This window comes from Stylophora pistillata, unplaced genomic scaffold, assembly GCF_964205215.1.
Source record: "Stylophora pistillata unplaced genomic scaffold, jaStyPist1.2 SCAFFOLD_115, whole genome shotgun sequence".
In the NCBI taxonomy this organism is placed as follows: domain Eukaryota; kingdom Metazoa; phylum Cnidaria; class Anthozoa; order Scleractinia; family Pocilloporidae; genus Stylophora; species Stylophora pistillata.
This window is the reverse complement of record NW_028290822.1, coordinates 149,549-175,000: the sequence shown is the minus strand read 5'-3', so window position 1 is coordinate 175,000 and position 25,452 is coordinate 149,549. Positions and strand designations below refer to the sequence as shown.

The following is a 25,452-nucleotide window of genomic DNA, read 5'->3' as shown; positions in this document are numbered from 1 at the left end:
TTTTATTGCTTTGTAAATAAAATCTTAAAACGTTGATTATGTACACAAACTGTGGTTGAGAATGAAATTCCAGTTAAGAGAAAAGATGCAGCAGCATGGGATTAGTAGAGTGTTACTTGTTACCAGTTATATCATCCCTTTAATTTTGAGTTTTATCTTCAGAAAGTAAGGAATAATTAACAACATAAGTTGTGTTGATTCCTCTCTTTGAGCAGAGTACTTCTTCTGGAGAATTGCTGCCATCAGCTCATGAACTGTCACCAATGGAAGAGTTCTTTGTCATGCCTCAGTTGGAGAAACTGTAAGTTACTAGTTTGTTTGTTAAGGTCCCTATTCTTCCTTCATTTAAATTTAATGCATGAAGTTTGATTCTAATGTGATCACTATTTTGAATTCATGATTTGCAGACCACCATTGTCCCTCGTGTCGGTTTGGATGTTCTCCAGGCAGACTTTGGGCAGATGCTGGATCCTAAGGCTGTGGAGCAGAAGGTAAATGGTTTCAAAAAAGGGTTTAATTCCTTTGGTTTAGTCCACTGTGAATCAGAGCTCAATTGTTTATTCTGTTTTCTGTGTTTACTTTATACAGACAGTAAACATCACAAATCATACAAAGGGAAAAATCACGTGCATGTGGATGAAAGGTGAAAACTTGTACTTTTTACGTCATTAACAATTGTTGTTTGCCCATCTCTAGTTTGAGACCTATAATTTAAATTGTGAAGGTGTGGTCTGATCGTCCGGGTGAGTGTAGTCCTGAGAAGGACTGTTGTCGGTGGCAGTGACTGACGTTTCGACAACCTGTGCGGAAGTCATCATCAGAGTCAAGTGAATGATTGTTGTCAGTAGAATGTTTTTATTCCAGTTCGTGTGAAATGATCGGTTGGTTTTGCCGTGATGTTATTGGCTGTAAGACTCAAGTGACGTAAGTCGGTCGTGATTGGTCTGTTTCGGTCTGTCGGTAAAGTTAGGTTGTTCTTTTTCGGTCGTTTGTGATGTTTATGTCGTGAATGAGTCGTTTGTATGGGGCGGGTAGTTGTTGACATCTGTTTAGGGGAGTCTGTTCTAAGTTAGTAAACCAGCTTTCCAGAGTCAGTCGTTGTAAATAGTCAGTGCTGTAGGTTAGGCATTGCGCAGAGTCCCAGTCAATGTTGTGGTTGGTAAGTCGATAGTGTTCAGCAATGTGATTGCTGACATCACCTTTCCTCGTCGCCCGTCTGTGTTCAGTCAGTCTAGTAAGCTGGTTTACTAACTTAGAACAGACTCCCCTAAACAGATGTCAACAACTACCCGCCCCATACAAACGACTCATTCACGACATAAACATCACAAACGACCGAAAAAGAACAACCTAACTTTACCGACAGACCGAAACAGACCAATCACGACCGACTTACGTCACTTGAGTCTTACAGCCAATAACATCACGGCAAAACCAACCGATCATTTCACACGAACTGGAATAAAAACATTCTACTGACAACAATCATTCACTTGACTCTGATGATGACTTCCGCACAGGTTGTCGAAACGTCAGTCACTGCCACCGACAACAGTCCTTCTCAGGACTACACTCACCCGGACGATCAGACTACACCTTCACATGTTACCCCCGGGTTCAAACCATTTACCGCATAATTTAAATTGCAAATAAATGTTACATTGTGATTTCTTCTTGTGTTATATTTTGCTCCTTTTTGTCTGATAGACACAACAAGGAATATTTTCTGTTTCCCCAGATGAAGCAGACATCCTCCCTCTAAAGACTGCATCATTCCGAGTGACATTTAGACCAGTAAGTTATTTGATACTGTCAGTAAACACTGTCTATGCTTCTTTCATTCACTTGGACTTGGTTCATTTTTGCCTTTACTGTCTGATTCTGTTTACAGTTCAATTTGTAATTCTAATTTTTTTTTTAATAGAATGCTGCTAATCAGGTTTTTAGTGCTGACCTGGAGTGTTATACATTTTATAAGGTGAGGGATTTATTTCCTGTGCTGGTGTACCTGTTAAGAAGCCTAAATTTTTTCCAAGCTCATAACAACCATTTATTTATTTGTCATGAAATCAAGGTTTCTGATTCAAATTGTTGATTTTGAGATAGCAAACTGCAGTTCTAGTTCAGTACCCATATAACTGATTTTCATTTGATAAATAGAACTTACTCCTTGTTTCCTTTGTACTTGCTTCAAACACTTCACACTTCAGCAATGGAAGTTATCACTCAGAATGAAGAAATGCATGTCCTTGCTATTACTTTTTATTGCAATTTTCCAGGGGATTATTCCCTTAAATACACACCCCCCTCCCTCCGCTTCTGTCGAGAAGGGGACACCCATGGTGTCACAATCAGAGGCTAGGAATTGTGGTAAAAAATCTTATTCTTTGTCAGGCAATTAACTTGAGAGTTCTGATAGTGTCATTAAGATGTTTTTTGACGTTTAATTCTCTGCCTATCAGGTGAAGTATGCCCTTGATATTGAGTCACACCAATAGTTATTATAATATTATTTGTATTTTGGAACAGAGTATGAGAGATTATCGACTGGTTGAAGTGTCCTCCCTGGTGTCTTTCGCTCAGTGCTACAGGTTTGTGCTGAAATTAACTTTAATAAGTAATTTGAACTGAACTCTGTTTATGGTTAGATTCAACGATACAGGGCTTTAGTTCTGTTTTTGTTTCCATATTCTGTTAATAGCTTAAGTGTTTTGATGTTACATCTAGAATTTTCATTGATGAAACATCAATGAATCCAAGTTCCTTGTTTCACCGAAAAAAATTGATTGGATTTTATTTTTAGGACTCACATTTGCAATGCGGACTGAATCATTTATCCCCAGAAGTCAATGGGATGTACAACAGCTGGTAAGTGATAATTTAGCCATTCACACCAAAGCTAAAACAGACATTAAAGCTGTTTTTTCAAGCATGGTTTGATATGTTTTCCCCATTGAAGATTCTCAAACTGATTATTCAGGTCAACCTAATTTTAAGAAAACATTTTGCTTGTGTAAATGGGACAAATGCTTCACTACACTACCCTTGTTAGAATAATGCTGTTCCTAAACTAATGGATAGAAACAGTTTTAGTCCACCATAATGTATTACTAGGTGGTGCCAGTATGATTGTATTCTGTTAGTTGACAAAGCATATGATCAGTAACTTGTCCCTTTTTTGGAATGTTTAGGTCTTTCCAGCCACTACTGTGGATGGCATGTCCTACAGAACACTGCTGTTGACCAGCAATGGGCAGAATCCGATCCATTTTGCATTTGCATGATGACAATCTGTTAAGGTAGTTACAAAACAAATTGTAAGATTTTATCTTTATTTTTCTACCTTGGGTCTGGAACAAGTATGGTTGAAACTAGAGGAGAAATAAGTTATAGCAGTCTGTAAGAAACCAATGGAAATGGGAACCTTAGCAAAAATTAAATTAAATAATAACTTCTTAGCAATCAAGCATAAGGGCTGTACTGGGAAAGATTCACCTGAGGTTGTGACAGTACAGCCGAGCCCAGCAAAGTGTGTACAAAAATAACAGCGGGCCAATAATTCCTGGTGTGGCTTTAGAGCAAGTGAGGTTAGTCAGTAGTTTAGTGTGTGGCAATCATACCACACTGCTTATTTTGAATTTGCAGGCTTTTGCAAACAAAAATACATGGCTTATGACACAGCAATACATACAATCAAATGCAATTTTTGTCTAGCAAGTGACATTTATTTTGTAACATGTGATATATGAAACTTTGTACTGAGTACTTTACAACTTTGTTTGGGAAATAAGCCTTGTTGGATCAGCAGAGATTCCATCTCTAAAACTCAATAATCAGGTTGTAATCTTAGGACATTTTCGATTGAACCATTACTCTTTGATTTGAATCCATAATGGCATGGTTATCAATTATGAACAGCTCCTTGTTATATTTTGACTAAGATTTACCAATCCATTAGTTACTGCTTTGAAATCAATCTTAATTTAAGTATCTCTGTTGTTTTAATAAGAGTAAAAAGTTCATGTTAAGTGGAAAACCAGGTGATTTGTTATATCTGATTGTAAATTTTTGGGGTTTTACAGGGAACTGTTCATTTCAAACCAACCTGTTTAGGTACAGCATCAACAAGGCTGTTTGAGGTCAAGAACGCTTCCAGGATTGCACTGAGGTGTGTTCAATGTTCTCAACCTTCCTAAGTGTCAAACTAAGGCCACCTTCCCTTTCCCCATCAATTAAAATTTATCATTTTTCCTAGAATGAGGAATCTAGTAATGTCAGTCCCTTTTATCATGAACCCCTGGCTCAGGAGATCTGGGCAACCGGCAACCACTCCCTGTGTACCTGACATAAAATAAATTATCCTTATACATCCTTATCCATAAGAATATTAATGATTACTGATATGTGACGATCAATTCAAAACTTCAATGTCCCCTCCCTCCCTACAGAATAACCATCATCTGAATGGAAGCGGAAGCGGTAGCGGGTTGAACCTTGCATGACTGGGGTGGGTGGGAAATTTGTAGAGATGTGTCCAGTCTCTCCAGCAGAATACAAGTGTTATATCCTTAAATATCAATGTATTTAAGGTAAATACTTCACTAGGTTTTATAGCTTGGCCAATGTGTAGAAAGCCATGGTCACTGTTTTTTTCTTGAGAAAAAAATGGGCACATTTGAACTCTTTTTTTTTTCCCTTCTCAGGAATTTGAAGAAACCAGTTATCAAAAGTTCAAATGTCAGGGGTTGGGGGGGGAAAAGGGGCAGAGATGCTGAAGCTTTGAATTGATTGATGCAGTACTGTAATATGATGTAATTGTAATGTCAACAAACCTTATTTTACCCATCAGGTTTGCATGGAAAACCCTGGACCTCACTTAAAAAGTCTTAGCATTGATCCCTCTAAAGGAATCATTCTACCCAATGAAACTCAGGTGGGCATTTTAAGTGTACTGCAAATTTTTTTCTAAATTGTTAATTGTCGTTTAGGATCCCCTGTAAATTGTTACAGGATCTCTAGTAAAACAAAACATTTTTGATGGTATACTGGTCTTATATACACGTCAGTTATTCTCATAAATTATATCTTCAATCAGGTTTTACATATTTGATAGAATTAATTGTTACACTGTCATAAGCCCTGTGTTGTAAATAATTCCTTATTATCTTACATTATAGGCTCACACCATCAGCTTTAACTCTAGTAAAGAAGAAAAATAGGTGATTAAGACAAAACTCACTGTCAAAGGATTGCAGGCAGATGCCCAGCAACAGTAAGGATTGTCATTTTCCTATCACAAGTTAATTTAATTATAATGCAACCATTCATTTTTTAAGGTAATTATTTGTTGCATGTGAATCTATGTATTACCAACTGAAGGGACTCGATTGGATTGTTCTCTGTTTGCAATATTTGTGAACTGAATATTTCTCTGTATATTCTTCTTGTATCTGCACTTGTGTTTATTAATTCTTTTGACAACTGCTCACTGGTATGTGATCTTTATTTAAGATGTATTTTGTTCGTATTCTTTTATTTCAGGTATCATTTACTCCACAGAATCCTGGTTTATACTCAGTGGATTATCTGGAAGTTATAGCTCTTGGAGCTACCAATTGTTCAGTTATAAAATGCACTGGAATAGGTAAAGGTAGTGATATGTTTGTGCTTTTATAGGCTCTAACAGCTCATAAACTCAGAAGACTAGTATAAAATGATTAAATAAATTATATATTCAGAGAAATGTCATCATTTGATGTTTATCATAAGGATGTGTTTAATTTATTTTAGGGTGACTTGAAAGGCTTTATAAGGTAGTCCATGCATAGAAAAAAGTTGAGATGGCAAAAATTACATTTGCCTAAAAGTAATGGAGTCTCTAATTGGCCACAGAATTGTTTATAATGGGGTTGAGGTTCTGAGAGCCCAGTGTCATAGACCTGAGTACCCCTCCACTCTTTCTTCAGTCAACAGTAATCTCACATCAATCATGGACATTGTGAACCGCACTTGCTCTCTAATCAAGGAAGTTCCTGTTGAAAAATGTTCAAGTTTTTCTTAATTTCAATCTGTTCTTTAGGGCCTGAAGTTGGTCTTGACTCTGACTATCTTGATATGGGAGTTGTAGAATCTAGCAAGTTTTCAGCTAAAAGTTTCAAGGTTGTTAACAATTCAGATGTTCCTGCAGCTTTTCAGGTCAAACACTTCTGGATTTACTCTCTTTATTTAACAATTATTCATGAAAGGTAAATAAATGTTTTGGTGTAATTGTTCAGTTACTTCCAAAAGAAATTGGTTATCTCCTTCAGGAACATTACTTCATTTTCCCTTGGTGCAAGGTCAGCTCCTTTGAGCACTAAATCATGTTTAACTTGGTGTTTTCTATGATATCTGGGAGATTAACAAGTTCCATGATAAGGGAATGACATCACCATAAGACTAGTACTAGAGAAAAAAGATCAAGTCCAATTTGATAATTAGTTAATTATGAGCAAAAATAACCAAAAAAATATTCACTGAGTCCCTGTTGCCTTTGAAATCTTTTGAAAATCTGGTAATCTATCTGGTGCTTATTATGTAAGCATAATTGCTATGGATAAAGGTCACTTATCTTAAGAAATTCCCATGTTTACAAAGTTTAACAGATGCTTCCACCTTCAGAATGCAAAAAAAATCAGCTCATGTCTTTTGTTAGATGGTTTTTCCCTCCAACCTGTCTTTCCCCTCTGGCTAAGTCCATTGGAGGGAGATCGCTATAGGGCTACTTATAATTATAATTTACAGCTAAACTACAGGTCTCGTTTTCCGATTGGTGTCATATTCTTCATAATGGCAGTGTTATGGAAAAGAAATTGTTTTAGATAATAACTTGATATCAACAGATAAACCTTTAGCTTAAATTAACACTTAATTGTTTGTTCTTATGTAATAATTTTTGCTTTTGTTAGTTCATGATTGATTGTAGTCAAAGTGTCTTCAAGCTGGAATCAACTTGTGGTCTGTTACCTGGCAAGGGTTCCCAGGGCATAATTGTACGCTTTTCTCCAACAAATCCAATTACTACAGGAGACTAACTTGTCTTGCGCAAAACCAGGTCAGTGTTAGTATTAAACTGGTAATATTTTCTGGTAGTTTAAACTGTAATCTTCCTAAAAAAAATTTGTATTCATCTGATTTTTTCAGGATCCATTGTTTGTTGATTTGTTTGGGACTTGTCATACAGAACAAGTGAAACCAGGTACATTCAATGTCAATGTTGATAATCCACTCCATCTTTAATACCCATGGTGAGTAACCAACTAAGACAGAATTTTTCCCTACAATATCAATACTATCAAGCAGAAAAGCAGGGGAATGTTAGTTGATCCACAACTAAATTATCAGTAGTAACATAATAAGAACTGTATGGCAGGCAGTAAAGAGAATTACTAAAACTAGATATTGGAAATGGAATGGTTAATGTTTGAACAATTGCAATTGACTTTGAATTAATTCAAATGAGCATGAAACTCAGTCTTACATTTCTCCATCATATTTACTTTATGATAACAAGTAGGTTTCTGGATGGAGGTACTAGACAATTACCATAATATGTAACATGAAAAAATCAAAGGCTCCTTAGAGCAACCTCATGGTATGAATTTTTGGTGCCCTTGACGTAACCTGCGATGTGGCTTTCTTTGGAAAGTTTTTTTGATTGTGGGCAACACGTGCTGGCCCAATTATTGTGTTTGTACTTTGTAAGCGTTTTGATGGAGAAAAATTGTCGTAAATTGTGAATGTGTGAAGAATTAGTTAAGATACCAGCAGCTACAAGATAAAATCAACAAAGTTTGGTGTTAACCAATTTGCAGTAAGCTTAAGCTCACTTCATATTTGCAGTGTTTAGGTCTTCACGCACAAAATTTACAAGGAAATATGCAGCAGCAAGAGGGGAGAATTAACCTTCAGATCTTGAGAGTTAAAGTTTTTAAGATATTTAGGCTTCGATTTTGTTCAGAAGAGTTCATACACGATTTACTCAGTTGATAAAATAAAATAAAAGACAATTCTGTGTTTCAAAAGATTTGTACATTGTATAGGTGGAAGAACAATAGGACACGTAGTCCCCTACTAGGTTCATCCACCTAAACCCAACCCACCCATCCCACCCCGGGGAAGGACATCCATCACACAGTAATCTCGTGCATCTCCTACCCCTCCTGCGGGAGATGGGACCTCCATTAATTTTATTTGTCCCTATCTGAGAAGACTAGAATATCTAACCACTTCTTGATGTTATAGAAGGGAAGCATAATTCTTCTCAATTATTTTAAGACCTTGAGTGTTGGTCCGGCCGTGGCTTGAACCCTCGACCTCCCACACAACTGTCCAGCGCTCTATCCATTGAGCTAACTGGGAGGCGGTCAGTGTAAGTGGCACCAAGCTTTTGTAACCATCCGGTCAGTCTGAAAAGATCGATATGATGATGATTTGTTGACAGAAATATTGATAATGGCTCTATCTTTTTTCTTTAAGGAAGCCGGGGAGTTTACAGTGAAATTACATGATGTACTTGAAGCCCACAAAGCAGTCATGAATTATAAGTTGTCAATGGATGAAGAAAAAAATTCAATTTCTAGGTTATGCACTCCTTATAGCACGTTTTTGTTACATTGCAATGCTGTGGACTTTGCTGATGTCCTTCACAGAGTCAAAATATGTTTAATCACAAAGACATGGTTCAAATTTCGCAACAGTGTTTTGTCACTGGAAAGCCAAAGACACAGCTAGAGGTGAGAAATTAAAGAGCTGTCTAGAGGTTACAAACATTAAAAGGTCAACATCAAGGTTTTAAGTTTATCAACACGCTAAGTCGGGAAATTCAATACTCTGAAAGCATCAGCTTGTTTATCAAAGGCTTTAAAAAATTCTTCTTTGAATTTTTAGTTTATAAATATATTCTTTGTTAAGCTATATACACACCTTTTCTCTTTTTTTTTTTTTCTTTCTTTTTCTTTTTAACTTAATCTAAATTTTCATTCAGCACCTTTGATTTGTATGGTTTATCCTCTAGTTAAATAAGGAAGCCTATACTTAGTAAGCCCCCATGCAGCTTCTAATCAGCTTCCTTGTTGTTACCTAGCTCTTCAGTTCCTTTGATTTTGAAGTTAATTTAGTTAGAATAGTTCATTTTATCTTTGATGTATCATAAATTTTGTATTCGGTTAATTTTTTTATTGGTAATGGCAAACTAAAATGAATGAATGAACGAATGAACAATGATAATCATTAATTATAGTAGAAAACATATTTATGAAATGCTTTCGGTATGAAATAATCCCTAACCCTTTAATTTGACCCTTACATGTGATTACCATCTAATTTCTCCTTACAGTATCACCCTGAATCACACGTTAAGGTCATGAGAATAGAGGAAATGATCACCATCTTTATTGTTAAAAAAATTCTCCTTGTAAGCACCTTAGGAAATGTATAGAGAACAGTATGGAGAATATGCAGGTGTAAAGGATTAGTAGTGGTGACTTTTGTTAGTATAGACACTGACTAAAGTTGTCCTTCAGTCATGTAATTTAGCTAATTAAAAGTGGTACTGTAAACTTCAAGAATGAAATGGTTAATTCATTAATTTGTTAATTCAAACATTGCATGAAACATTTCTTCCAGCAACAAATTCTTCAGCTGATGGTTGGAAACAGAACAGTGCTCTGCTCCACAGAGAGAGAAGGTAGGTCACCCTTAAAATCAATTGAGTTTCATCATATCACGAACTTTACAGCACAAGTATTAACTATTGTCTAAACTTGCAACTTTTTTTACATTGCTCCTTTTCACATATCTTTCTAATTCTTCTGTGAACACAGATGGTCAATACTCACTATCTGAGAAAACAGTTGATACGTTCCTGGAGCAACATGTGCCAGTAGATGTGCTTGATGACCTGGTACTAAAACAATCTCCAGAGCACAGGAACCCCAATCCTCCTCTTTCTTATTCATTTTCACAAAAATCGTTCACGCAGGTAATTTTAAACATCGAGAAACTAGCTCTGAAATTCAGAGAATCCCTTCACTGGCTTCAGAAAATTCATATTTGTTTGGTCCTTTGCATCAATGGGAATGGTCTAGTAGAGTGGTTTTGAGGTTGAAATAAGTGGGGAAAAAGAGGTAAGAGAGATTAAAAGAGTCGCTGTCAGGCTCTGCAGCTTCTCTTGTGGCTATGTTGCCCAATCATGGAGTGGCATTGGTGTCCACAGAAGCTGCAGGGGTGGGAGTGGCCAGTGGGTGTGTAAGTTTGGGTCGTTTTCAGCATTGGCAAAATATAAGTTATGAACTACTAAGTGAGTATAATTTAACCTCTAGCATATAAAATGTGGATAATTCAATGAAAAAATGAAATCACTATAATTAATTACCAATTGTTGGAATGCCATGGTCTCAATTTTGGCCACTGTGAAAATTATGTTAATCACTGTGTATTGTCTGCTAATGAGGAAAGTTTTCTGAGAAAACTTAGTAAAATGCTTCTGTGTTTTTTAACCATGATTAAAACAGAGATTTGTGTTAAATGATCAAAGAAACTGGTGTTATCAGGGAAATCTTCATCCCCCTGGGTAATCTAGTATTTTAAAAAAAGAAAAACAGGAGTAAAGGAACATATATGTTAGATAAATAAATCAACAGATCACTTGTTAAGTCAAGACCATGCCTAACTTACCCTGTGAGCAGAGCCTTTTCTACTTTTCTTCTTCTTTTCTTCTTTTTAATCGATTCGAGGACAGGTTAAAAAGGCTCTGCTCGCAGGGTAAGTTAGGCATGGTCTTGACTTAACAAGTGATCTGTTGATTTGTTAATCTTGTACATGTTGTTTTGAAAACAGGATCAATTAATTGCTGAAAGTTTATCGAGTTACCTCAGGCTTCTAGTGAATTAGAGAGATGAACTAGCTTTGTCTCAGGCCATCCATATCCCTCGCAGGGACTTGGCTCATAAACAATTTACAGTATTGAGGAAAGTTGCAGGGGGAAAAAAAGATGCCTATGTTTCAGGTACCACTCAATTTCAGGTGTTTCATTAAGGACTGGGCACTGAGCAAATTGACTGGTTTTAAGGAAGTTTTTGCCCACCTGATTTGACCATATAGAGGAAAGTTTATCTTATAAAGAAGTTAAGTCCAAAGAGTTTTGCCTGCCTGTGAAAACCAGTTGCCCCCTTGCTAAAAACTTAGATGAAACCTCTGCAATTTTTTTTACAGTGAATATTATCATGAAAATTCTGCAATTATGAACTGCTATCAGCAAATGACAGTTATCAAAAAAGTTGCTGTGAAGACCACACATGCATAAAATATTTCTGGCTAAGCCACTTTTAAATAGACACATAAGTTAAATGGGGTGTGGGCTATACATTAGCAAAGTGTTTTCAAAGAGTGTAATCAATCACTATTAGACTAAGAGTGTTGCAATTGTAAGAGTCAAAATTTTCAATTCATTTGGAAAATTATCCCTTGGTGTTTGAGAAGCAATTCTGGCGTGTTGAAAGAGTCTGGAGGGTGAAACAAGAGGTGGCAGCTCAGTTATTTTTCAAGCATTTAAATCATGATGTTGATATTCTTGCATGCATGTATATCATTGCATTCATCATCATCAGTTTATGTCATCATTGAGGACAGGTAACAAAGCAAAAGCTGTAATCTTTCAATCCATATTACTGGAGTTCTTAGATACTTCCTAAACCAATTTCCTCATTCCAAGAAGTTGCTGTGACAATGTATACCTCCTATCTGTGGCTGATCCTGCCTTGCTTCTCAATAGATTGGCTCCTTGATAAACAACTGAGAGATAGGATTGAGCTGTATTCTAAAATGTATATAGTCTGATCCAGTGGTGAAAAAACAATTTTTTTTCTCATCATTATCCTTAGCAGTTGGAGGATAATATTACACAGTTTTCTCTAGTTTTCTTTCCTTCCCATGCCAACAGACAGCTGTCTCGTTTATTCTGACAATACGATTGGGTGGATAGAGTTATGCACCAATTGATGACAACCCACTTCTTCCATTAAGTAAGGTATATATCAGTATATCAAAATTTATTATTCCCTTTAGTGTACCAAATAGAATTTTTATAAATATATTTCAGCTGTTAGTAGGTGTCAGGTCATTTTACCACAAGAGAGAATCTTTACTAAGCCAAAGAGTTCTTTGCAGCCCAGTTGGTGTAGACTTTTCTGTCCCATACTCATGGCTAATGTTTAATAACTTCCTTCATCTGTGGTTTTCAACAATTTTTTTTTACAGGGTCTTGGAGAGTTTGTGACCTTTTTCCAAAAGTTACAAACTGTCTGTGAAGAAACAGCAGATGCAAAGTAAGATAGCTGTAGATACATATTGTACACTATTTTAATTTAAGAACATGATCATTTCTGCAAAGGAACGTTTTAAAACCAAGATCAATTTTTTTTCTTCCACCAAACTCTCAGTGATAAAAATTAGAAAACTGTTGCATCTAGATTCTGAGGCGGACCCAGGGGTGGTTTGGGTGGTTCAGTCCAACCCCCTAAATTGTCCCTCAAAATGCTGGAAATCATGTTTCCGAAGACCTAATTTTCAAAATCTCCTGGGGGAGCATGCCCTTAGAGAATCAACGAACCGGCCCCTTGACTAAATCTTGGATGCATCCCAGTCAGATTAAGGTTGTTTTACAAGCTAATCATGGGAAAAATCCTATTATTTTGTTGAGCACCTTTCATTGGATGGGGTACTTCCGAAAGAAAAGCATGCACAAAGGAGTCTAACCAGTTAAAAGGATTGTCACAGTACTGCAGTAAAAATATTAAATACAGTTGACTGAGTGGTGAGATTGTCCAAAGTGATTGGCATGTTTGGATAAACCCTGTGAAAATAAGTTGTCTGCTTATCTTTCAGAACTGCTGTCTTAAGAATCATGAACATGCTCAAAGTGAGCATTATTAAATCCAAAGAAAAGGTTTTTACAAATGAAAGTATTGCCAAAACTGTGGAATCTCTGAAAGAAAAGGTGGAACAACTAAGCTGCAAAATATGTGATGGTGGCCAAGCAAAGTCATCCATGGCAGGAATGAATGTGTATTTCCTGATTCAGGCTGTATTAGATGAGCATGACTAGAAAAGTTGTCTCCAAGAATATGACACAAGGGACTTGAGGTGTGCTCTGATGACACCAGAAATACCTCGTGGAAAATCAAAATTACGATCTACACTTAGTCAGTTCAGGTAAGGTGGAACAGTATTGAAAAACTCTGGGACTTTTAGACATGGCATGGCAAGCTCTAAGCTAGCTTAGTAGTAGACCAGCTGGCACTGGTGCAGATGTTGTCACTCTCTCGTCTTCCTAGCAAGAAATTTTCCTGGCACCAAGTGGAGAGACAATTTGTCTCTCCACTTTAACAGAATAAATCAGTAGGTAGTAATTTCTGCATCAAGAAAACCTTGGCAAGTTGTATGCAGCCCCAGTTTTGCCTGTGAGGTACAATTCTAAGTAAATTTTTATTGTCCTAAGAGAAGTTTTAAGTGACATGATTAATTTTTTCTTGCTAGAACAGCTGATTCGGAGTCTTCAGAAGGAGCTGTCACACCACACAAGGATCAGCCACCAAAACACAAACCTGAAAAGGTAAGATACTAGTAAACCGTCCAGTGAATTTAATCAAGGTGAAATCTAAGTAAAGACACTTTTTATTTTATTATTTTGTTCAAAGAGGGTTATCTTAATTAATGCACCAGCAAATTATATGTTATGTTTCCTCAAGGTGCATCTTAGAAAAGCTTATATTAATTTTTTCCTTTTTCTTGTAGACACCATTTGAAAGCTATAGAAAAGTGTGTGGCGATATGAGCTGGGCCAAACCTGCCTTCAACATTCTGATAGGACTAAGTTCAGCTAACAAAAGAGACCTGATGAGTGCTGCCATAAGCAATGATACTTTAACATCTCGTAAGGAATGTGGCAATAAATCTTACGTTGAGGATACATCCAAATGTCACACCAAGGAAAGAACTTTAACAGAAACTATGTATGACAAAGAGAACATCTCAACTGGCAACAAAACCATTAAATATGTAGCAAAACCACCACCCAAACGCATGCTCCTTCAGAAGGACATCACCGTGCAAAAGAGCACAAAATGCAAAACTAGTGGAAAAACATTGTCCAAACGAAAAAAGATTCCATTACTTCAAGGGCAAAAACAGCTCAGCAATTTTTTTTTAGGTGATACGTATTACTGACAATTACATCACACCATTTGATTCATTTTCATGCATTTTTTTATTTTTACATCACTATGCCAAGAGCATCATGATTGAATTTTAACACATACCAGATAGCACTGATTTGTATAACTTGGGACCATTGTCACCCCTAGAGAATTATTATTACTTTAACTACCAGTCAGAGATATCATTGCAGAACTATTTATTATTTTTATATGATTAATCTTTGGCCAAAGCCAAGCAGAACAGAATTATTCTCTATAAAAACAAAATTATTTTCAAGTACAAAATTAAATGGTTGTTATTTTAACCCTTTAATTCTTACGAGTAACTGGGAGAGAATTTCTCCTTACAATATCAAATAAATACAGTATCAAGAAGTGATGAGAATAAAGGAAAATATCAGTTGGGGGATAAATAGTTGATCCAACACTGAATTCTCCAAACTGACATCATCAGGATCTATGCAGAGGAAAGTAGAGAGAATTACTAGTTTAAAGGAATCTTGGGAAATAAAGGGTTAAGGGTGCATTATGTATTAATTTTACATCTAGAAAAAAATCCCTGCTGGTGCAAACTTTTTGTGATGTGATTAAAATATTTATTTTTTACTTCAGATCGCAAAACATAACCTTTCACAGTGGCGAACACAAAGCTTTACACAACTAAATGGGCCCATTATAGCTGCCACTTTTTTGTCAAACTTAAGCATATAAAAAGCATCAACACAATTCTAAAGGCAAACATACATGTATATCTGTTTATATAAACTATCTAAAAGACATCTTCATGAAAACCATCTTTTTCATTGCGTTAAGAATCTCATGATCATTTATAGTGCATATCATTGTCCTCTCTGTTGTATATTGCACCTTGATCTCCTACTTTCAGTTGAGAACTGGGAACTCAAATAAGATTAAATATAAACACACTTTCCTTGGTGGGTAAAAATGTCAGCAACAGAGCTCAATGCATCGGATCCTCTACAGGAAAGCTTTACAGAAGTACAAAGAGAGAAAGAAATCTGTTAAGCACACAGCTAGAGAAAAAATTTGCAGAGAAAACTCTCTTTTGGGAAACCTCCATTCCAGGGCAAACAAATATTGGTCTCAAGTGAACAGATGCACTTTTGGCAGTTTTAGATCCATTTCTAGCCATTTCAGAAGACTTTAATTTCAAATTTTTCCGGGGAAGCATGACCCCGGCTCCCCTACCTGGTGGCTCACGCTAAAGCGTTCGCATTAGCCCCCCCAATTGAAAATCTGCTTCGCGGGCCTTGGGATTAAGAGGAAATGTAGCCAAAAATCGAACATTTTCAAAATATGGTGGCAACCTACGGTGGCTTCAAAGGGACATACACTTTCCTCTCTCTTTTTTTTCACTTGCGACTTAGCTGCGACTTTCTTGCGACTTAGCTGCGACGTTCTTGCTACTTCCTTGCGACTTAGCTGCGACTTTCTTGCTACTTTCTTGCGACTTAGCTGCGACTTTCTTGCTACTTTCTTGCGACTTAGCTGCGACTTTCTTGCTACTTTCTTGCGACTTGTCTGCGACTTGCTACTTTCTTGCGACTTAGCTGCTACTTTCTTGCTACTTTCTTGCGACTTATCTGCGACTTTCTTGCTACTTTCTTGCAACTTGTCTGCGACTTGCTACTTTCTTGCGACTTAGCTGCTACTTTCTTGCGACTTAGCTGCTACTTTCTTGCTACTTTCTCGCGACTTGTCTGCGACTTGCTACTTTCTTGCGACTTAGCTGCGACTTTCTTGCTACTTTCTTGCGACTTACCTGCCTGGCTACCTAGCTGGGCCGAGTGGCACGCAGGCTGGGTTGCATTGCCGATAAACAACATAGATTCTCTAAGAGAGCAGCTTGTTTCGGAGGTCCGAAGCAGGTATTTTGACACTTTCTCCTGTCATTCGTTCAAATTAGAAATGCTGAAGGTACAAAAACTTATATTTGGCTGCATTCTCTTTAGGTTTTCAATTTTTTAAAAGAAGAACGTGGGATTAAAGATGGCTTTTGCCAACAGTTTAAAGACGAAAGGGTAAGAATTCGTTGAGAACTGTTTCCTGTACTAGACTCGAGATTGTGGCGCACTTAAATTTGATACCTCAGATTGTCTTTTCACACTTTCCTTACCTTCTTGTTACGTCTGGTTTACTTTCGAGAAACCTTTAATCATTTAACTTCAAGATGGGACGGTTATTTGTGCTTCACTGGGAATAGTTTTGACCCTTTTCATAAATGGCTGCCAATTAAATTTTTTTTGTGAGTATTAAAACTATAGCCAGACTAACCTCGGTTTTGAGGTAATAATTTGAAAGAAATTTTACTCCCTAACGAGTTTAGTGAGGTTAATTTCATTGCATACAAACTAATTTTTATATTGGTAGCTATTTATCATTCCTAGAATCCAAAGTAATTGATTTGGAAATAATTGGATGAGAGAAAAAAAGTTTTTTTTTTTAAAATTTAATTGCTTCCAAATTGGACAAGCATGTAGTCCTTTGCCCACTAATTTATGAAACATTCCAAAGTAGATGAACTTGATGTAGGGCAAATGTTGGGCCTGATATATGGCATGTACATGTTGAACATGATATACGGCAAATGTTGCTTGTATACATATGGAATTTCTCTTCTTGTATTTAACTCAAGGTCTTACTTATTTACTGCTTGATATATTAAGTTGAACACTTGCAGAGAAATTCCATATAAACTCAAGATCTTATTTGTTTGCTGTACATGATATAATGAGTTGAGCACTTCCATATCTGTGTACATCCATGTATTATTCTATAGTATCTGTTGCCATTTTTTCCTTTTTGTGTTTCTTATCTTGGGAAATATACCCATAGGACCTGCAAGTATTTTATCTATTTTTTTTTCACAGTTTACGTATTCGTATTACACCTCAAGTGGCTTATTTTACTTGACTAGTTTGACTCCATACTTTTCTCTAAGATAAACTTATTTTTCCTTACTACAGATGGACTTTACAGCTGTGAGGATGGCAACAGATGGAGATTTGCAAGCTCTTGGTTCGGTTTGCGGGGGCGACATACTTGCACTGAGATAATAAGGACAATGCTGCTCATTACAGTAGGGGATTAATTATTCTTTTCTTTTTATACATGTCATTCATGTGTACTCTAATAGGTTGTGTTAACATAACACTTTTATAATGGAATGGAAAATAGTTCGTTACCTGCTATTTACTTTGCTGTTCTACCTTGTTGAGTTCATAGATTTCGAATTACCAGGCCAGATGATATCTTTATTTTTATTCTAGATGTAAAATTAATACATAATGCACCCTTAACCCTTTATTTCCCAAGATTCCTTTAAACTAGTAATTCTCTCTACTTTCCTCTGCATAGATCCTGATGATGTCAGTTTGGAGAATTCAGTGTTGGATCAACTATTTATCCCCCAACTGATATTTTCCTTTATTCTCATCACTTCTTGATACTGTATTTATTTAATATTGTAAGGAGAAATTCTCTCCCAGTTACTCGTAAGAATGAAAGGGTTAAAATAACAACCACTTAATTTTGTACTTGAAAATAATTTTGTTTTTATAGAGAATAATTCTGTTCTGCTTGGCTTTGGCCAAAGATTAATCATATAAAAATAATAAATAGTTCTGCAATGATATCTCTGACTGGCAGTTAAAGTAATAATAATTCTCTAGGGGTGACAATGGTCCCAAGTTATACAAATCAGTGCTATCTGGTATGTGTTAAAATTCAATCATGATGCTCTTGGCATAGTGATGTAAAAATAAAAAAATGCATGAAAATGAATCAAATGTTGTGATGTAATTGTCAGTAATACGTATCACCTAAAAAAATTGGTGAGCTGTTTTTGCCCTTGAAGTAATGGAATCTTTTTTCTTTTGGACAATGTTTTTCCACTAGTTTTGCGTTTTGTGCTCTTTTGCACAGTGATGTCCTTCTCAAGGAGCATGCGTTTGGGTGGTGGTTTTGCTACATATTTAATGGTTTTGTTGCCAGTTGAGATGCCAGTTGAGATGTTCTCTTTGTCATACATAGTTTCTGTTAAAGTTCTTTTCTTGGTGTGACATTTGGATGTATCCTCAACGTAAGATTTATTGCCACATTCCTTACGAGATGTTAAAGTATCATTGCTTATGGCAGCACTCATCAGGTCTCTTTTGTTAGCTGAACTTAGTCCTATCAGAATGTTGAAGGCAGGTTTGGCCCAGCTCATATCGCCACACACTTTTCTATAGCTTTCAAATGGTGTCTACAAGAAAAAGGAAAAAATTAATATAAGCTTTTCTAAGATGCACCTTGAGGAAACATAACATATAATTTGCTGGTACATTAATTAAGATAACCCTCTTTGAACAAAATAATAAAATAAAAAGTGTCTTTACTTAGATTTCACCTTGATTAAATTCACTGGACAGTTTACCAGTATCTTACCTTTTCAGGTTTGTGTTTTGGTGGCTGATCCTTGTGTGGTGTGACAGCTCCTTCTGAAGACTCCGAATCAGGTGTTCCAGCAAGAAAAAATTAATCATGTCACTTAAAACTTCTCTTAGGACAATAAAAATTTACTTAGAATTGTACCTCACAGGCAAAACTGGGGCTGCATACAACTTGCCAAGGTTTTCTTGATGCAGAAATTACTACCTACTGATTTATTCTGTTAAAGTGGAGAGACAAATTGTCTCTCCACTTGGTGCCAGGAAAATTTCTTGCTAGGAAGAGGAGAGAGTGACAACATCTGCACCAGTGCCAGCTGGTCTACTACTAAGCTAGCTTAGAGCTTGCCATGCGATGTCTAAAAGTCCCAGAGTTTTTCAATACTGTTCCACCTTACCTGAACTGACTAAGTGTAGATTGTAATTTTGATTTTCCACGAGGTATTTCTGGTGTCATCAGAGCACACCTCAAGTCCCTTGTGTCATATTCTTGGAGACAACTTTTCTAGTCATGCTCATCTAATACAGCCTGAATCAGGAAATACACATTCATTCCTGCCATGGATGACTTTGCTTGGCCACCATCACATATTTTGCAGCTTAGTTGTTCCACCTTTTCTTTCAGAGATTCCACAGTTTTGGCAATACTTTCATTTGTAAAAACCTTTTCTTTGGATTTAATAATGCTCACTTTGAGCATGTTCATGAATCTTAAGACAGCAGTTCTGAAAGATAAGCAGACAACTTATTTTCACAGGGTTTATTCAAACATGCCAATCACTTCGGACAATCTCACCACTCAGTCAACTGTATTTAATGTTTTTACTGCAGTACTGTGACAATCCTTTTAACTGGTTAGACTCCTTTGTGCATGCTTTTCTTTCGGAAGTACCCCATCCAATGAAAGGTGCTCAACAAAATAATAGGATTTTTCCCATGATTAACTTGTAAAACAACCTTAATCTGACTGGGATGCATTCAAGATTTAGTCAAGGGGCCGGTTCGTTGATTGTCCAAGGGCATGCTCCCCCAGCAGATTTTGAAAATTAGGTCTTCGGAAACATGATTTCCAGCATTTTGAGGGACAATTTAGGGGGTTGGACTGAACCACCCAAACCACCCCTGGGTCCGCCTCAGAATCTAGATGCAACAGTTTTCTAATTTTTATCACTGAGAGTTTGGTGGAAGAACAAAATTGATCTTGGTTTTAAAACCTTCCTTTGCAGAAATGATCATGTTCTTAAATTAAAATAGTGTACAATATGTATCTACAACTATCTTACTTTGCATCTGCTGTTTCTTCACAGACAGTTTGTAACTTTTGGAAAAAGGTCACAAACTCTCCAAGACCCTGTAACAAAAAAATTGTTGAAAACCACAGATGAAGGAAGTTATTAAACATTAGCCATGAGTATGGGACAGAAAAGTCTACACCAACTGGGCTGCAAAGAACTCTTTGGCTTAGTAAAGATTCTCTCTTGTGGTAAAATGACCTGACACCTACTAACAGCTGAAATATATTTATAAAAATTCTATTTGGTACACTAAAGGGAATAATAAATTTTGATATACTGATATATACCTTAGTTAATGGGAGAAGTGGGTTGTCATCAATTGGTGCATAACTCTTTCCACCCAATCGTATCCTCAGAATAAACAAGACAGCTGTCTGTTGGCATGGGAAGGAAAGAAAACTAGAGAAAACTGTGTAATATTATCCTCCAACTGCTACGGATAATGATGAGAAAAAAAATTGTTTTTTCACCACTGGATCAGACTATATACATTTTAGAATACAGCTCAATCCTATCTCTCAGTTGTTTATCAAGGAGCCAATCTATTGAGAAGCAAGGCAGGATCAGCCACAGATAGGAGGTATACATTGTCACAGCAACTTCTTGGAATGAGGAAATTGGTTTAGAAAGTATCTAAGAACTCCAGGAATATGGATTGAAAGATTACAGCTTTTGCTTTGTTACCTGTCCTCAATGATGACATAAACCGATGATGATGAATGCAATGATATACATGCATGCAAGAATATCAACATCATGATTTAAATGCTTGAAAAATAACTGAGCTGCCACCTCTTGTTTCACCCTCCAGACTCTTTCAACACGCCAGAATTGCTTCTCAAACACCAAGGGATAATTTTCCAAATGAATTGAAAATTTTGACCCTTACAATTGCAACACTCTTAGTCTAATAGTGATTGATTCCACTCTTTGAAAACACTTTGCTAATGTATCGCCCACACCCTATTTAACTTCTGTGTCTATTTAAAAGTGGCTTAGCCAGAAATATTTTACGCATGTGTGGTCTTCACAGCAATTATGTTGATAACTGTCATTTGCTGATAGCAGTTCATAATTGCAGAATTTTCATGATAATATTCACTGTAAAAAAAATTGCAGGGGTTTCATCTAAGTTTTTAGTAAGGGGGCAACTGGTTTTCATAGGCAGGCAAAACTCTTTGGACTTAACTTCTTTATGAGATAGACTTTCTTCTATATGGTCAAATCAGGTGGGCAAAAACTTCCTTAAAACCAGTCAATTTGCTCAGTGCCCAGTCCTTAATAAAACACCTGAAATTGAGTGGTACCTGAAACATAGGCATGTTTTTTTCCCCTGCAACTTTCCTCAATACTGTAAATTGTTTATGTGCCAAGTCCCTGCGAGGGATATGGATGGCCTGAGACAAAGCTAGTTCATCTCTCGAATTCACTAGAAGCCTGAGGTAACTCAATAAACTTTCAGCAATTGATCCTGTTTTCAAAACAACATGTACAAGATTAACAAATCAACAGATCACTTGTTAAGTCAAGACCATGCCTAACTTACCCTGCGAGCAGAGCCTTTTTAACCTGTCCTCGAATCGATTAAAAAGAAGAAAAGAAGAAGAAAAGTAGAAAAGGCTCTGCTCACAGGGTATGCCTAACTTCACACTAGTTCATATTTTTTTTCATTTATTTATTATTTTGATTTATTTTGATTTATTACAGATTCCAACAATTAAGAGGCTCTTCTTCTGTAACAATACTAATCTAATCTAAGTATGTATACATATATATGTAGTAACTAATTAAAAGTATAATAACAATAATAAAATTAATCAAGGTAACTTATGAGATATTAAAATATACAATACATATTATGTGGATTAAAGACCAATATTTAGCAAACAAATGTTTCTTAGCACTATGGCAAAAAACATTATGTTCTAAAACGTTTCTTGTTGCTATCAGGAGTCTATTGAACAATGTTGCCGATGTGGATAAGGCTGTCCCTCAGAGAAATCAGCACTGAGAAGATGGCTATTTAGCTCAGGACTGAACAATCCAGCTTTCAACCAAACTGTACAAACAATAGCTGAAGGTCGTTTGGGACAGTATGTACTAATTAAGTACAACATATATGTTCGTATGATGCACGATCCTTGCAGTAGATAGCGCTATTTAAGCAATAGCGGAAATCAGACCTGAAAAAAATCAGGCCTGTACGGGATTCGAACCACTGACCTCTGCAATACTAGTGCAGCGCTCTCACCAATTGAGCTAACAAGCCAACTGGGAGCAAGCCGTTAAGTTGATTCGTAATAAACCCGTGAAAGTGATAAATCAGATACAATGAAAATATATGAAGTTCATATATTTTGAACTGCGGTATTAGATATGTATGATTTTCGCTATTGCTTAAATAGCGCTATCTACCGCGAGGATCGTGCATCATTCGTATCTAATACCGCAGTTCAAAATATATGAACTTCATATACTTTCATTGTATCTAACATATATGTTCCTTTACTCCTGTTTTTCTTTTTTTAAAATACTAGATTACCCAGGGGGATGAAGATTTCCCTGATAACGCCAGTTTCTTTGATCATTTAAAACAAATCTCTGTTTTAATCATGGTTAAAAAATACAGAAGCATTTTACTAAGTTTTCTCAGAAAACTTTCCTCATTAGCAGACAATACACAGTGATTAACATAATTTTCACAGTGGCCAAAATTGAGACCATGGCATTCCAACAATTGGTAATTAATTATAGTGATTTCACTTTTTCATTGATTTGTCCACATTTTATATGCTAGAGGTTAAATTATACTCACTTAGTAGTTCATAACTTATATTTTGCCAATGCTGAAAACGACCCCAAACTTACACACCCACTGGCCACTCCCACCCCTGCAGCTTCTGTGGACACCAATGCCACTCCATGATTGGGCAACATAGCCACAAGAGAAGCTGCAGAGCCTGACAGCGACTCTTTTAATCTCTCTTACCTCTTTTTCCCCACTTATTTCAACCTCAAAATCACTCTACTAGGCCATTCCCATTGATGCAAAGGACCAAACAAATATGAATTTTCTGAAGCCAGTGAAGGGATTCTCTGAATTTCAGAGCTAGTTTCTCGATGTTTAAAATTACCTGCGTGAACGATTCTTGTGAAAATGAATGAGATAGAGGAGGATTGGGGTTCCTGTGCTCTGGAGATTGTTTTAGTACCAGGTCATCAAGCACATCTACTGGCACATCTTGCTCCAGGAACATATCAACTGTTTTCTCAGATAGTGAGTATTGACCATCTGTGTTCACAGAAGAATTAGAAAGATATGTGAAAAGGAGCAATGTAAAAAAAGTTGCAAGTTTAGACAATAGTTAATACTTGTGCTGTAAAGTTTGTGATATGATGAAACTCAGTTGATTTTAAGGGTGACCTACCTTCTCTCTCCGTGGAGCAGAGCACTGTTCTGTTTCCAACCATCAGCTGAAGAATTTGTTGCTGGAAGAAATGTTTCATGCAATGTTTGAATTAACAAATTAATGAATTAACCATTTCATTCTTGAAGTTTACAGTAATACTTTTAATTAGCTAAATTACATGACTGAAGGACAACTTTAGTCAGTGTCTACTAACAAAAGTCACCACTACTAATCCTTTACACCTGCATATTCTCCATACTGTTCTCTATACATTTCCTAAGGTGCTTACAAGGAGAATTTTTTTAACAATAAAGATGGTGATCATTTCCTCTATTCTTATGACCTTAATGTGTGATTCAGGGGTGATACTGTAAGGAGAAATTAGATGGTAATCACATGTAAGGGTCAAATTAAAGGGTTAGGGATTATTTCATACCGAAAGCATTTCATAAATATGTTTTCTACTATAATTAATGATTATCATTGTTCATTCGTTCATTCATTCATTTTAGTTTGCCATTACCAATAAAAAAATTAACCGAATACAAAATTTATGATACATCAAAGATAAAATGAACTATTCTAACTAAATTAACTTCAAAATCAAAGGAACTGAAGAGCTAGGTAACAGCAAGGAAGCCGATTAGAAGCTGGGGGCTTACTAAGTATAGGCTTCCTTATTTAACTAGAGGATAAACCATACAAATCAAAGGTGCTGAATGAAAATTTAGATTAAGTTAAAAAGAAAAAGAAAGAAAAAAAAAAAAAGAAAAGGTGTGTATATAGCTTAAAGAAGAATATATTTATAAACTAAAAATTCAAAGAAGAATTTTTTAAAGCCTTTGATAAACAAGCTGATGCCTTCAGAGTATTGAACTTCCCGACTTAGCGTGTTGAAAAACTTAAAACCTTGATGTTGACCTTATAATGTTTGTAACCTCTAGACAGCTCTTTAATTTCTCACCTCTAGCTGTGTCTTTGGCTTTCCAGTGACAAAAAACTGTTGCGAAATTTGAAGCATGTCTTTGACATTACTGTCCGTGATTAAACATGTTTTGACTGTGTGAAGGACATCAGCAAAGTCCACAGCATTGCAATGTAACAAAAACGTGTTATAAGGAGTGCATAACTTAGAAATTGGCAAGTAATTCATGGCAGTCTCCATATAGACTCCCTGTTACCCAGTCTCCATATAGACTACCCGTTACCCAGTCTCCATATAGACTCCCTGTTACCCATTCTCCCTGTGTACCCTGTGTACCCTGTGTACCCGTGTGTACCCTGTGTACCCGTGTGTACCCTGTGTACCCGTGTATACCCTGTGTACCCGTGTGTACCCTGTGTACCCGTGTGTACCCTGTGTACCCGTGTGTACCCTGTGTACCCGTGTGTACCCTGTGTACCCGTGTGTACCCTGTGTACCCGTGTGTACCCTGTGTACCCGTGTGTACCCTGTGTACCCGTGTGTACCCGTGTGTACCCTGTGTACCCGTGTGTACCCGTGTGTACCCTATGTACCCTGTGTACCTGTGTGTACCCTGTGTACCCGTGTGTACCCAGTGTACCCTGTGTACCCTGTGTACCCGGTGTACCCTTTTTACCCGTGTGTACACTTTGTACCCATGTATATCATGTATATCCTTGTATACCTCGTATACCCTGTCTACCTTGTGTACCCTCTATACCCTGTATATTCATGTATACCCAAGTATATTCATGTATACCCAAGTGTAGCCTGTATCCCATGTATACAGGAAACCTGGCAAACATCAGTTGGAATGAATGGAAGCTCTCTGGCCGAACACAATCCCGTTTTGTACGTTTTGTACAAATTAATTATGAATAACTTATTATGATTTTATTAACCCGGGGGGAAATCCCATATCCAATGGACTGGGATGCTCGTCTGGAATTTTGAAATAAAATCCTAAAGGAGGGAAATGTATGCGTGGCCAAACCGTTTTGGACCCCTAAATGAGACCATTTCAATCTTTAATGATATGAATCGAGTAAATAAAGCCTGGAGCAATTGGTTCTTGAG

The 25,452-nt window shown here is 36.6% G+C and overlaps 1 protein-coding gene and 2 pseudogenes across 5 annotated transcripts in view; 2 read left to right on the top strand and 1 right to left on the bottom strand.

The window, feature by feature from the left end:
• The window catches only part of LOC148715873 (serine/threonine-protein kinase Nek11-like), a 7,236-nt gene extending 6,778 nt beyond the window's left edge, over positions 1-458 (top strand). For 2 of the 3 annotated variants that reach the window (XM_088746373.1, XM_088746371.1), the window contains 2 exons: positions 216-301; positions 408-458. The gene's annotated coding sequence lies outside the window, so the exon portion shown is untranslated. Of the gene's footprint in view, positions 1-215; positions 302-407 lie in introns of those variants that run through there. The other variant, XM_088746374.1, reaches the window with a different exon arrangement.
• Positions 459-1,667: 1,209 nt separating this feature from the next.
• Positions 1,668-14,668, top strand: LOC148715872 (uncharacterized; annotated as a pseudogene). Its single transcript, XR_015995797.1, has 21 exons — positions 1,668-1,794; positions 1,925-1,978; positions 2,530-2,591; positions 2,804-2,868; positions 3,192-3,299; positions 4,083-4,168; positions 4,850-4,933; positions 5,178-5,272; positions 5,542-5,644; positions 6,080-6,245; positions 6,948-7,093; positions 7,183-7,286; positions 8,518-8,774; positions 9,667-9,727; positions 9,864-10,021; positions 10,879-11,047; positions 11,981-12,067; positions 12,298-12,365; positions 12,925-13,251; positions 13,576-13,651; positions 13,834-14,668. The product of XR_015995797.1 is annotated as an uncharacterized LOC148715872 (transcript).
• Positions 14,669-17,509: 2,841 nt separating this feature from the next.
• LOC148715871 (uncharacterized) lies at positions 17,510-24,576 on the bottom strand (annotated as a pseudogene). The gene is made up of 9 exons (XR_015995808.1): positions 24,376-24,576; positions 23,430-23,490; positions 23,136-23,293; positions 21,309-21,472; positions 20,289-20,375; positions 19,990-20,057; positions 19,106-19,431; positions 18,705-18,781; positions 17,510-18,522 (listed from the first exon to the last, which is right to left on the bottom strand). The product of XR_015995808.1 is annotated as an uncharacterized LOC148715871 (transcript).
• Positions 24,577-25,452: the final 876 nt, after the last annotated feature.